A 15,100-nucleotide genomic window follows, 5' to 3' on the forward strand; every position below is an offset into this window, starting at 1 on the left:
AGCCCCGAGAGCACAGCTGAGCCGGGTGATTTTCTGTGGAGCTCTACAGACTCACATTATGTTCTGGCTCTAATCCTGTCAACTCCACATCTATGGAAAAATCTACTTTTTAGTAAATTCTTTAAATGACAAATTGCAGCACTTCAGCTTCCTGGGAACCCCTCGGATATCACTGTTCAAAGTGTCCTATTTCAGTAGCAGGATTTGTGGCATGTGAGCATGTCACACACTGTGCAGGTGATGGTGTGGGTAGATGTGTGTCATCCGTGTTATTCATCCTGGCACCTTTCAATTTAAGCACCATTTGGAGGCCTCCTGAGGATGTGCTGTACCACAAGGAAGACTTGCGCAGGTGAGGGAGGAGATCTGAGTGGAAAACGCTCATGAAACGAAGGATGAAGGGAGCAATGGTCAGCGGAGGGCTGCAGACACATGGTTGGTAAGAACAGCTGCTGCTCCGGACCTGCTCTGTGGCCTCCTGCTGTTCCTCATCCAAAAGCTTTTTATAGATGTCTCTAAATTCCTGCCTGTTTGTCACCAAGTCCTTTTTAGACTATTTAAGGATCATCTTGTCAGTGTGGGGAGTGGAATACAGAGGAAAGATGTATTGTAGGAGGAGATCCCCGGGACTGGGAAAGCTGAAATATATGGGAACCCATTCCTCAGTTCTTAGTCATTTGAGTGAAGTTTCCATTAGGGTTTGGAAGCTTTCCAGGAGCCCTTGTACCTAAGCAAGCAATGATTTCTGGCAAGACAGGTATTTTAGGCTTTACCAGAATTCCTGTGTCAGATGCAGAGTTGAGCTGAGCCTAACAAACCTTGGACCAGAGCAAAGCCACGTTGCCAGCACCCAGCAGAGCCGTGGGAGCAGGTACAGCACCCATCACCATCACGGGTCTTCCCGAGGCAGGTTCTCAGGGGAGAAATTACCTTCAAGAGGCTGGGGCTACAATGGGCTGCTTTGGAGTGGGCTGGTTTGCGTATTTTTACAAAAGCTAGAGGATAAATACTGTGTATCAGCCTCCTCCCCCCAGAATTTTATTCTGGATGGAGTTTTTGGTTGGAGGCAGAAAGAACTGGAACATCTGAATGTTGATGTTGACTTTGTCTCTCGCTGGGTAAATGCGCTGCTAGTTCATTTTACTGGAGTGTAAATAGGGGTGAAATTTTATCTCCCATGGCAGCATGAGTCTGTAACATCTGTCAAATATATTGACGCCCACAAACAAGAAACTTTCTGGAAGGCACAAATGTTTTTGGCAAGGGGGGCTGCGTGTTTGGAGTTTTCTCGCCAAAGCGAGCTGAAGCATTTTGAGAGAAAACTTCTCCTTCTAAAACTGGAATTAGCAGATTGCTGACATCTGATATTTCTCAGTGCTGACTGATCTTCAAATGCTATGCTTGATTTGAGTTGCACTTTTTTCCTTGCTTCAATTTCTCTTTTAAATTTGCGGAGTTTTTTAATGTCGCTTGTTTCTCTTTAATCCCCCCTTTGCAGTCACTAGAGAAAAAGTAGCAGAGAACGCGAGTATTCCATCTCTCCCTTCGCCTAATATTGTCAAGTGGCAGGAAGAGGTTTGCCACGTACGTCTCCTCCCTGTGCTTTCCCATTGCAGAAGGATGCAGACCTACAAGCCGCGCTCTGCACACACGCGTGTGCACTCACAACCACCCAGCTCGCTGAGCCTTTATATGAGATGAAAGTGCCGTTCTTTAGGCTGCCGATATTTCTCGCTTCCTTCTTTGTGCCCGTCTTGTTTTGGCCGAAGTTGGTGCGACGCAATGGAGGTGGGAAGTGTTGCGAAAGCTCCTGCTCTCAGCAGGTCGCTGTTTCAATCTCGGTGCTTACGTGCTGCTGAATAGGTGATGGGGAGAAACACGTGGCAAATACGTGATGAAAAATGGCAAGTGGATCATCAAAACTAATGATTAGAAGGAGCAGCTTTTCTAGGCAGCTCATTGTCTGAGTAGCAAGTATGGTTCAGTGGTTTGGAAGCTCTTTTAACATCTTTAAAGATTAAATCCCTCCATGGCTGTAGTGTAAACTTGCATGAGTTATTTACAGCTACATGCATGAAAGGGCTCTGGGTGTGAGTCAGGTCTAACTCTGGACGTCTGGCTCCGGCAGTGGACACCGCAGCCTTGTGTAGGTGTCTCATCTGCCATGCAATGCAAAGGGGCTGGTGATGCTGAAGGATAAGGTCCATGGCATTCAGCTTGCTTAGTGGGAAACCCACCTGGGATAGATAGCCAGGGAAAAGGAGTTTGAGGTGGTAGTCCCAGTGGGATCTCAGCTCTTTCAGGTACTGTGAATACTCTCCTGGAACTGACTTTCTAAAAGCCTCCCATAAGGGACATCTGTGAACCAGTTCAAAACTGGAAACCCAGAACTCAGACGCCAGCGGGATGCTGATGGCCAACTGTGATACAACTGTGCATGAGTTGCAAGAGAGATGGACATGGTTACACCATCTCGTTGACCTTAGCTGACAAATACGCAAAGAGCTGTAAGGATGTTGAGTTCCTGGCTTTACCTCTTGGGACTTCAGCACCACGCTCTGCTGCAAAAGGGCCAAAATGATAACTTAGGATTGAGATGTGCAAGTGGTAAATTCCTACTATGCGTGATGGCTTGGTGTTTGATGCATTCACTTAGGAGACTATGGTGGGGTTTCTAAGCCCTCTTCAGTCAAGGTGGTAAAACTCACCAAGGTCAGGGGAGACTCTGAGGGTGAAAAGTCTGGGGACAGACTTTTTAGCAGGGCCTGTTGAGATAGGACAAGGGGTGATGGTTTTAAACTAAAAGAGGGGAGATTCAGGCTGGACACGAGGAAGAAATTGTTTACACTGAGGGTGGTGAGAGCCTGGCCCAGGTACCCAGAGAGGTGGTGGATGAACCATCCCTGGAGACATCCCAGGCCAGGCTGGACGGGGCTCTGAGCACCCTGAGCTGGTGAAGATGTCCCTGCTCATGGCAGGGGGGGCACTGGGGGAGCTGGGAAGGTCCGTCCAACCCAAACCATTCTGTGACTCTATGGAAAGAGGCACAGGCTACACCCTCTGAGCGCAGAACAGCCACCTCTTCTTGTAGAAGGTCACCAGTGTCAAATTGGTTTGGGGGAAGGAGTGGGGCTGCAGCTCTGTGGCCTTTTCCCCAGGGAGCACAGAAACCCAAACCCTTGCACAAGTACTGTTCGTGTATTTGATGTGAGAGGGACATTTAGGCAAAATCCTTTGCAGGATTTGGGACATGGCAGTAGCTGGGACCGAACAGTTGGTGCAAGCGTGGAGCCCGTCCCAGTGGCCGGGCAGAGAGACAATGACACCGCGCTGGTACAGACCCGGGGGCAGGGGAGCCCAGCGCAGGCGCTGGGGCTCACGGTGAAGGTTGGGGGGTCTGCGGTGCTGACAGCGGGGACAGCTGGGCTTGGAGGCGCTCAAGTAACAAATTGAACAGTGAATATCTTAAGATGACTCTGGTTTATTGTCCAGATCAGGTCAGCGGAAAAAATATTGGGAGACTGAACAAAGAGACAGGCTGCTTTAGCAGATAAATGGACTGATCATTTCGTATTGAGGAACAATCTCTAAAACATAGTTTACTGCGCAGCTGAGGGCTGAAGCATTTGCTGATGCCAAGAGCTCCTTCTTTGACCCTAGGCACGCGTGGAATTAAATGGCGCGGTGTTTTTTGATGGTTAAACTCCCCGAAGAAGACACTCCATTTGTTACCAGGGCTCTGATGAAGTAAAGTGTGGTTTATATGTACAAGGCCGGCCTTCAACTCATCTCAGAATGAATGGAGAGGTAAAATTGAATTTTACACTCCTGCTGCTATGATTAATGTGCGGGCTCTGGGATCCAGCGGGCGGCCGCAGGAGGGCAATGCAGGCTCGCGCTGCGGGCTGCCTGCCTGCACGTATGCGTGGGGATGCCAAATAGAGGGGAGGCTGCATAAATGAATAGCTGTTGTAAGAATAAACCTGTTATAGCAATAAATTCCCTTGCGTATCCGTCTCAGCGCAGCCCTCTGATATGAGGCCGCACCTGACAAAGGAATAAACTTGTTAGATGAATAAAAGAACACATATACATTAAATCAGGGTGTTTAATGCCAGGAGACTGGGAGAGGGTTACGCAGCGCTGGCTGTGGAACGTTCACGCTGCACTGCACTGAGGGATGGGAAAAGGGGTAAAGCTGCTTGAGGACAACGCTCAGTGGTCAGCAGGGATGTGCAGGGCTGGAGAGGTTCTGGTGGCACCGCAGCCCTGTTGCCCCATCCTGCGCGGTGCCTTGGAGGAAGCCACAGTGAGACTCAGGGGGTTTCAAAGCTTCCCACGGGCAGGGAATGGACAAGCTGCCCAACAGCCCTGGGGATGTGTGTTGTCCTCATCCCTTTCAGGAGTGTGTACGACCCATTCATAACTTCATTTGGGACTGAGTGGCTTCAGCAGAAGCAAGTTGGGAGCCCAGGATCTGTGGAGCATCCTGACATCAAGGAGAGGTGCTCTCTCGGCAGCACTTGCCATTGCACCCTTCATCCACTCCCTGGGGCTCTGGTTTTCCCGCAGGTCACAGAGCGTTGTTTGATTCCTTTCCCACTGGTCCTGGTGGGGAAACTGAGGGTGAAGGGACTTGAGCATAAGACCTATGGGGAGAGGCTGAGGGAGCTGGGGTTGTTTAGTCTGGAGAAGAGGAGGCTTAGAGGTGACCTCATCACTCTCTATAACTACCTGAAGGGAAGTTCTAGCCAGGTGGGGATTGGTCTCTTCTCCCAGGCAGTCAGCAATAGGACAAGGGGGCATGGGCTTAAACTCTGCCAGGGGAAATTTAGGCTGGATATTAGAAAGAAATTCTTTACAGAGAGAGTGGTCAGGCATTGGAATGGCTGCCCAGGGAGGCGGTGGACTCGCCGTCCCTGGAGGTTTTTAAACCGAGATTGGACATGGCACTTAGTGCCATGATCTAATAAACGGACTAGAGTTGGACCAAGGGTTGGACTCGATGATCTCTGAGGTCTTTTCCAACCCAGTCGATTCTGTGATTCTGTGATTCTGTGGGTATGACTGAGTTACATCTGGCAGTATTGAACCTATTGCTCCATTATACATGGAGTTTTTGGTGGCTGTAGGTCACTTCTCTAGTATCAAGAGGTGCGAAGTTATGAGAAGCCGCTTTCAGAGCGCTCCATCCTGGGTGGGGTGGTAAGGCTGGGAGACATCTGAACATCTGCTTCAGCTCAGCACCTCTGCTCCTCTCATCCCAGCACGGAGCCGCCCGGCTGACAAACAATAAACGGCTGAAGGATAACAATGAGTCAGGTGAAAAAAGGAAATTGTTTTTTTGACAATCTGCTGTTGGGGGGGGTGGGGGGGTTGCAAAAGACCCTGTAAGAATGAGGAGCCTGAGAGAAAGGGGATAAGTTAACATTAAATGGGCATGTGGTGACAGGGGGGGAAATGGTGGGACAGCTGGAAATGCAGCAGGAGGCTGGAGAAAATCGATACGAGATAAGCGTTCCAGGGGTAGCGCTGTTCATCAGGTGACAAAGTTAAAGGCGGCGAGACACTAAAAGTGAGAAAATATCACTGACCCCCTGCAGTATTGATCAAACAGCTGAGACATTCAAGGCCAAAGCCACTAATAAAGTGAGACGTATCAGCAAGAAGCCCGTGAGAGCAGATGGGTTGGCTTCCGAAGGTCTTAAAAATAAAATGTATCTGCAAAAGTTCTTGTTAACCATCTTTTTTTTTTTTGTCTCGTTAAGTGCAAATGGGACAAAGCAGTAGTGTGGAGAGACAGAGCCAGGGAACTGAAATGAGTGAGGGTTTGCTAAGTTATTGAAAGGGGGTTTGAAAACCAAGTGGATTTTGTAGAGGAGAGCAAAGAGAAGCTACCCAGTTTCCCCAAAAATAAGCCCTGCCCCAAAAATAAGCCCTAGCATCATTTTTCAGGATTTTTGAGGATGCTCAAAATATAAGCCCTACTGCAAAAATAAGCCCTAGATACAGTTCAGAAAAAAAGTCAATTTCCATAGCGTCCAGGCAGCTCTACATGTAAAAAGTAAGCATCTTTTGGAGCAAAAATTGTATAAGACCCTGTCTTATTTTTGGGGAAACAGGGTAGCAATGCTGGGGAGGAGCAGCGGTTCTGCAGCTGCTGCTGCCAGCTCTGCCAGGACACCTGTGGCTCTGCTCAGAAACCTCCATCGGGAGCCATGCCCCAAATTCAGGCTGCAGAACTAACTGGGAGCTCCTGCCTCAGCCCGCCCGGCTGAACTCCTGCGGTGCTGCCATTGCACCTCTGCCAGCCGTGTCCCACAGAGCCAGAGCCTTAAACCTGCCCTTGAATCACTTTATGAGGCAAACATTGTATTGTATTGCTTCGTTTCCTCTAATTGCACATGGCTGAGGGGTGAGGGTGATGGCAGGTGTTTTGCAGGACACAGGCTTTTCAAATAGGACCAATAATTCAATTAACAGACATCTATTTCCTGCCTCCTTCCTCTTGAAAAGCCTAAAACTGAGCGTAGAGGATTTGATGCCCTCATTTCTTTTGCTTTTTGAAATAGCTTCAGGTCAGCTTGTTGTGTTGGTGTAGCCACAACCCTTGACCAGCTCACATACCAAAATGAGCCCCAGAGCTGGACGAGAGGATGCTTGTGGCACTGGTCTTGGGGACTGTCCCCACTGTGGAGAGGAGAAGCAGACGGCTGCAGTGAAGACCCCTGGTACAGCTCCCTATTGCTTCAAAATGACCTTTTATGGTGAGTGGACGGCGTGAAAAGAGAGAGGAAAGTAGCTGCAAAGGGAGCAAATGTGCTTTGAAGAGTTGTCTGGAAAAGGTAAAAGTAGGAAGAACAACAATTGTTCTTTTGCCTCAATTGAAAAAAAAAATAAGACTGCATAGTGGTTTTTTTTTTTTTCATTGTTGTTTTTTGTTTGTTTATTTGTTTTTCCTAGAACCACAAAATGAAAGATGTAATTTAGGGCAATCATTTGGGAACTGCTGTGCTAGATTATTTTCCCTGGCAGATTAAGTCCACTGACAGCATCACCTGAAATCAAACCTCTTTCGTTAGGGTCTTCCAGAGCAGGCTTTTTAACTGAACTGCTAGTGGAAAATCCAGCAGGAAACTTGAATGCTGATATTTTAGACTTTGAGCTGCTATAAAGCACAATGTATTGCCTGTGCAACTGAATAATGTTGAGAATATTCAAATTGGTGGCTGTCTAGGTTCCCCAGTACCATTAGCTGCACCTCAGAGTCACGTTTCTTGCACCTTAGCAAACAGAAATTGGTGCATTTGTTACCATCCGTCCCTGTCTGTATTGCTGTGGTCAGAGACTCACGCGGGGGCTGAGGCTGGAGTTCAGCTCTGGAGATCGTCTTGTTCCAACCCTCTGCAACGCCGGGTCAAGTAGAGCATTAAGTTCCTTCACTGCTTGTATTCCTGGAATATATCTTGTATTCTTGTAATATCTTGTATTCTGGTAATATCTGAAGTGAGCTGGGTACCGAACTAGTTCCACAAGTAGAGGGGAAATAGATGGAAGGAAGTATTTTGCTTCAACTTGCAACAGCAGCAGTGTTGGGGGGCGAAGCAAAGTGCAAGGCAAGTGTTTGAAATGCGGTTAGACACAGGTCCAGCTACTTTTCCTTGTGGTTATGTGGGTTTTAAGCGACTAATTCATGGGCCTGTTCATCTGTACTGTGAAAAAGTAGCAGATTGCAGTAACTGCTTCTGTTTAATATTTGTATCTTCTAGCGAAAATCTTTGTTGTTTCACATAATGTAGATGTTCATGCGAGGCAGGCACTAAATGATCTGCTTGACCTCTTTGTTGTTAAAATGCCCTTTAATTCCAGTTCTTAACATGTCTAGGAACAGGAGCATCCCACAAATAGCAGAGATAGGCTGCTTTGTTGAGCTGGTTTTTAATGTTCCAAGCACTTGTGTCATTATCTGTTCACACAAACTGTTGTCTTTGTGCACTTTATTTTACCTGCCATGAATGTGCTGGTTAAAATCCTGAATACTGGGAAAGCAGAGTTACATGGGACTGGTTCCTCTGGATCAGAGAAAAGAAAAAATAAGGAAAAGCCTGCCCTTTCATTAGTTTTTATGAAAGATAGCTTCCACTGGCTCCTGCCTTTCCTCTGGGTTTTGCTCACCTCCTTTGTGGAGTAAAGGAGGAAAGGAAATAAATACTAACTCGCTAACTGAAGGGCTGCATGAGGTCCCTGTTGTAATGATGATGAAGTGCCCTCAAAGCACGTGTGCCGTGAATAATTTTAGCACAGGAACTGACAGGTCCTCCCAAGGAGGATTTTTTTTGGGGGGAAGAGAAGAGACCACAAAGGAAGCTGACAGAAGAGAAGGGAATTTATGTAGCTCAGATGTAGGGAGGAGAGGTTAAAATAATTTCTGGCTTTGTCAGGTTTCTATATGATGGTAGAAACATCTGCACCTTAAATTTGTGTCTGAAAACCTTAAACCCAGAAGGCAGTGTTTGTTGTGATGGGTAGGGTTACCACTGGAAATGTATTGCAAATTTCAACCGGGACATTGGTTATTTTATATGCAACAAGGACAGATGAGCGAGCAAAGACAAAATAATCTAACTAAATCAATATGTGATCACTAAGGCTCATAATAAAACCTTACACAAAAACTTTGGGGAGAAAAATTGATTTCCTTCGCAGAGTATGAGATGGAACAACTGTTGGTTCATGAAATACTTTTGCAACTGTTTAAAAAAATGTTTGACGACTTCCTTTCCCCATTTCCCCATCCTGTTACACAATAGAAAAACTGGCAACCGGTACTTTAGAGTTTTGGCTTTTTTTCTTTTGCTATCAGCTCTTTCAACCTTGACAGTCTGAACACATAGTGGTAAAAGGAGGAAACTCCACTGCAACCCTTCGCACCTCTGTCCCTTCAGAAAGGTACAATCGTGCCTTTTGGTGGCGTTTCCAGATTTTTCTCTTTCAACCAGATATCACAACATAAATCAGAAGCAATGATTGAGATTTTGAAAAGGTCAGTGATCTGGACATGCAGCCGCTGGCTGCACAGGCATTTCTTGCAGATCCTGTTGGGTTTTTACTCTCTTCGATCCATTGGGGTTTGTACTCTTAGTTCCTAGGAACCCATCAGCTGAGATGATCGGGTGGGCAGGAAAAAGTGCTGAAGGACATTGAACATCTTCCAGGATTGCCCTGCAGCAGCACCCGTGTGGGAAGGCACATGCTACTGGCCTTCAAAGGGCACCGCTCCTCCGCAACAGGCTTTTTCCAAAAATGATGGAACCTGGTGTGTTATTAAGCTTTGCTAGCAGAATCACAGAAACTGTTTATCTACTCTTAAAGACACTTTCCCTTCCTTTAAAGCATCCACAACTTTGTGCAGCTGGATTGTTGCTGGTAGCATGTTATGATAGAAGACTGTTTATGGTTGTAAAAGGGCTCAGAGCTGCACCACTCAGCTTTAACTGATCTCTTTTACCTGTGTCCTGGGGAGTAATTCAGCATTTTAGGCTTTCAGCAAGATCATCTTGCTAGACCTGTGTCTGTGGACACATGGGCAATCCAGCAGCTTTCTTGCTGTCACAAGGACCGAAGCCTTTGATCCCTTCCCAGCTTTAGCCCTTCTGGTCCATCAGTGTTCACATAACTTCTGGCTTTTTATAGAAGACAACCCAATTAGCCGGTTTGCATAAGGGTATAGAGAAGTGTTGATGTTGCATGTACCCTTCTGGACCTGAAGGCTCAGAACTCCTCACTCCGTCCCCGTCCTCCCTCCTAGAGCAAAGCTGAGCCATCGCCTAATTTGCCACTAACGTGGCATCTTTCCAAGCGCTCCCTCACCAGAAACGCTGCTTCCCCCCAACTTAAACTGATGGGGCGTGAGGACCTGTGCAGCGCCTCGTGCCTCGGCGAGGCCGGCCCGAGCAGCGGGATAACGGATGATGTGCCAGCGCCGGAGCGCCTGTGAGCACCGTCAGCCCGGCGCTCATCCCTCCCGTTGGTATGGTAACGGCCCGTTATTTAGTGGAAGACGCCATCCATAGCACCGTCCGGCTATTTGTACTTGTCTAATTATTATTACTCTTTGCATTTTCTTCCAGTGGATGAGTAATGGAAGAGGGTTAGAGGGAAGGGAAGGTGCAGGGGGAAGAGAGTGGTGATTTGTGGAATAGGTATCTCATTTCGGAGGGGAGGACATTCATCTTGCTGAGCATTCGCGGGCAGCCCCGGCTGCCGCACGCCAGTGCCTGCATGGGTGTCAGCCCATGGTGACCGACGGGCCTTGGGTGGGGACTGTGCTGCTATTTAAGGTTGTTTTGATCTGCGAGCACCAGTTGTTCACGTTTTGATTTCTAAATATTCACCAACAAGCCAGTTGTTCTGAAAGCGCGCCACCTCCCAATGAGACCTGAACAGATGTAAAAAAAGGCTTCTCAGATCTTGGTCCAAGCTGTTGTGTTCAACCTTGACAACTAAAAGCTCCCACTTTGCCTAAGAGTTAGTATACTGAATTAAACTAGGTTAAACAGTCATTTTATTTTCCTAGAGCCAAAGGTAATTCTAGATTTTTCAGGACAAAAGTCTTTATTCAAGTTGCGACAGAAGACATAGCTTTATAACAAGCCTTCTTTCAACTGAGCGTGTTGGTGACTACAGTAAAGAACAGTTGGCCCTCAGGGCACAATGGTTTTGTCAGGACATCTCATGGTCTTACCTAGGCTGGGTATAATGATGGATGGGAAATACACCCCTGGTGCATCTTGTGTGTGTGCATTTACCTGCCTCTCAATAGTCTTATTTGTTTTTTCTCTTGGCCTAGAAGTTCCCAGAATAGCGTTGCTGACCTCCCAGAGGGATCCTCTCTGTGTTAATTCCTATGTCCCTGAGGGATGCATAAATGAGAAATTTGGATGTGTCAAAATAGAAGATATAGCCCAGTATCAACTTGACTAAGCTTTTGTTAATTAAGCATTTTTATTCGTCTTTGTCTTTAAACACCGCACACTTGCAATAAGTAATCTGAGTCACAATGTCGATAAGTGGGTTGGATTTCTCCGGCCACAGCCACAAAGCAAAGAGCAGCTTGTACCTTTGGAAGCAGAGCTTGTGTTTGATGCGACAAGTCTTCCCCGTTTGAGTGATACCTAAACATCTAGAACCGAGAAAGCCCAACAATGTATTGTCTGGCCCTTATTGTTTCACAGGTGTGAGATACACATGAAATATTTGTAGATGCAATGAAAGGAATTCTAGTTCCACATTTATGAACGCAGTGCAGGAGAGTCATCAAGGATCACTTTTATTCCATGGAGCATATGCTTTTATGCAGCTACGCAGAGCGCTCTATGCTGTTTGTTTTGTTTATATTCTTCTATTTTTTTCCCAACTGATTCCTCTGAGAAGGTTTCTTGAAGCCTGGACAAGCTCATGTCATGCCCTAAACTGTGATTATAGACAATTTCATGCTTATATTGCTCTCTATGGCCACGGGGAACTGAAAATAGAGGGGTTTCTACCCAGAAGTAACATGAGTTTTCTATTTGTACTCATGGTACCTCATGTAGGCACTTTGGAGGCTGTTTGGAAACCAATACAGCCAAAACCCAATGCGACCAACCACAGGCTTTCCACAGGGAAAACAAAAGCCCTCAAAGACCTTCTTCTGCTTCCTCTCTTTTCTGGAGGTGTGCTCCATATTCCTGTAACACCCTGATCCCTCAGGACCCTAAATCCCTCCTGGGGAAGTCCACTGAGACACTGTGCTGGGAATTTGCTGGGATAGGGATGAGAAGCAGTTTTGTTCTTTGTCCTTTGATGGAATAGTCCAAAATTATTAGAATTCCTGCTAGTTAGACACCAAATCAGAATTTATTTTCCCTGAGCATTCTGTTTTGCTAATTGGTGATAGTCTTTTAAACCAAAGCCATCCTTTCTTTTGGGGACAGGAAAGTCTTGAAGCTCCAGAACAGTGAAGGTATATTGTCTCTCGCAATCAAAAATCAATATGCTTGACTGTAAGATCTGCTTGTGCTTGAACATTTCTTGGTAAACGAATTAAAAGATGCTTGTTGGCTGAATTTCCCAGCAGCTTCAGCTCATGGCTGAGCATCCCTTGCCCTGGTGCACAGGGAGGGTCTGATTTGGAGAACACTGGGGCTGTGTTTGACCTGCCCCTTCAGTTATGTGATCTGGGAAGGGAAGAAACAAAAGACCTCGGCTATAAACGGCTCCAGCACAAGCCAATCCCAGGGCACGCAGTGGTAACGGCCAATTATGATGGTATTATAAAATATGGCATTACAGCACTGAAAGTATTGATTGAACCTTTAGCCATTGCAGACATTGAAGGAGAGAGAGAATGAGTGTGAGATCAATATATGCATCTTTAGATCTATTTATCTCTGGGTGATTTTTCCATTCCCCTTCCTGTTCGATATGGCATAATTTACCTTCATAAAGTGTTCAGCGTCAGGGGTCCATTATCAGAGTAATCAGTTTTGATTAGTAGAGAAAGGGTACAAAATTGTTTAGCCTCTAGATAGAACTGTGAAGAGTGAGTAAACTATGCTTGACAGCACCTAATGCAGTTAGAATGTAGACTTAATTTGATTCCAATTCTTTATGGCTTTCCGTGATTTCAAGCATCTATTGGTTTGTTAGAAAAATATAATAGGAAATGGGCCATGGCAGGTGGGAGGGGAGAGGGAGGAGAGAGATAATTTAAGTTTGCAGGATGCAATTTTCCTCAATATAAACATTCTAATGCAATTTGATGCCCGTTGTGTTTTGGTGCACCAGGCGGGAGCTTTTATTTTGCAGATATATTTTTAGCACTTTGAGTATACACAGGGGGTAACCCAAGCCGGGTGGTTGGCTGTTTATTCCCAATGCCACGAGCTGAGCTTCAGAAATTCTGACATGCAGTATGGATCTGGGAGTCCGGGCTCTTACCTTTCCTTCCCAGCTCTTTCCCTTGTACCATGGCACTGGCATCTCCTTGACTTGGTTTTGCTCTTTTAAAATAGAGCGGAGAATCATGTAAAGTCCATTAATGGTGGCAGAGCTCTTGGAGGTCCTCTAGTGAAGTAAGCATCCTCCTTTGAAGTCAAATATTATTCAAATGCAACAGGAGAGGGTTCCAAGGAGGTGGAACAGGGCTGGTCCCTGTGTGTGGCAGTCAGGGCTGCCTCCCGGAGCTTCCCCGCATCCTTGACTGTGGCGGGATGTGACATTGGTCACATCGGGGTTCATAGATCAGCCCTATAGCACATGCCAAACAGGGAAATCCACACTTTACTAGATGTGTTCCAGTCCCTGCTGCCCCCTGCTCTCCTCGTACAGTAAGCAAGGATTTAATTTCAGCCTCGCATTAGATACACAATCGATTAGGGAGGGAGGCGGGAGCAGAAGGGGCAGAGCAGGGACAGCTGCAGGTCGCCACCATGTGCCTGTGGCCAGAGACCCATGGCAGCATGCTGGGTCATCTCAGGCTGTAAAAGTTTATGTGAATGTAAAATAGACGATAAAACCTGAGTGTGCCAACTCCAACCCTGTTTAACTGAAGCTTTTAAACCCTTCTCAGATACTCGTGTTGTTATAAACCCTTCCCTCCCATTCCCCCCTGCCACTTTCTTTTTGTCTTCCAAGAGAAGACGAGTAGTTCCAAGAAAACCAGACAGATTTCTTGAAGCTGGCTATTAAAGTCCGGCAAGGGATCTGCCCAAGCCTTGCAAAGCCAAGCCTAGCTGCTGGAGCTCACGCTGAATTGGCACAGTTTTGGGGATTAATACTTCCACCTCTGCCCATTGATGTGAAGATTACCTGCCTTGGGTGAACTGATCAATAACCTTTTACATGGCATACTTATATTTTTTGACCTTTTTCTATAAAATTAGAGCTGGGCAAATCAATTTGTGTAATAGTATCTCTAGTCACAGATCCTTTAGTATTTAGTTTATAACCTCTAGTGACCAGAGCTTTTAATACTCTTTAATGCTTTGAAATGGAGACAGTGGTGCCTGCTCCTGTGCTTTTACTGAGTCTTGAGATATTTGGCCTTGTGTTTATAGTCCCAGCTCCTGGAGGCAAATAACTGCAGGAGAATCTTGGCTTTTGTTTTAAAGGGTTTCTAGTAACCGTGATTTTAGAGAATGGCTTTAAAATGTGATCTGGCTCCACTGTAAAGACTCAGGAACTAGAAGGCAAATAAAATCTTAAGTTAAAAAAACCACAACCCCTATTATTTTTTCGGCTACTTGTGCTTTTTTTTGGTGGGGGGCGGGTGGACAACTTAAGATAGACATCTATGTATCTGAATCTGTCTCTCTGGAGAAGTTCGCTTGTATCTTTATCATTTGAAAACTCAGGTCTAAGTAAGGAACTGGCAAACAGCTGCCATGAGCTACAATGAAAATATTGGCAACTGCTCTCCTCCTCCTGTGTCGCTTCACTCGCTGCAAATCCAATGCAAGCCAAAGCAGCAGAACGCTGGGCTGTGGAAATGGCTTTTCATGGTGAATTTACTTCCACTTTGAAAGGCTGGAAGTGGCTGCAGGAACTTCTGCAACTGGAATCAAGGCAAAGCTCTTCAGGCTCTAAAGGGATGGGCAAGTGGTGATGTTACACTGAGCGGTTTGGATGATGGAGGGGAGTTTATTGGCCAAAAAAAGGGGAGGAAATGACTGTCATTATCTGAAATGTGCTAAGTGTCTCTGGGGTTTATTTTGTTGTTGTTGAGGTATAAATTTATTTATAAATTTATTTTTGTTTCTGTATTTTATGGGTCAAGCCAACATGTTACACTTTGTACAGACAATCAGAGCTGGCTGAAGATCTACTGTGTGTCAGAGCGTATATACCCATGAAGAAAACTGAATTAGTGCAATTAACTGTTCGCAGAAAGTCCTTTCTGAGCTGCCTCTGTTGGCAGAAATGCCGCTGTCCTGTTCCACAGTGGGAAAACTGCAGCGTTTGTCCCCCGCTCTGTGCACCCACGAGCGTCCCCGCTGCCCTCGGGCCACGTTGGGAGCCCAAGCTGCAGGTGCGTTTGCGTTCTCTCTTCAGGACAGCG

This window comes from Streptopelia decaocto (assembly GCF_964273445.1).
Source record: "Streptopelia decaocto genome assembly, chromosome: 14".
NCBI lineage: Eukaryota > Metazoa > Chordata > Aves > Columbiformes > Columbidae > Streptopelia > Streptopelia decaocto.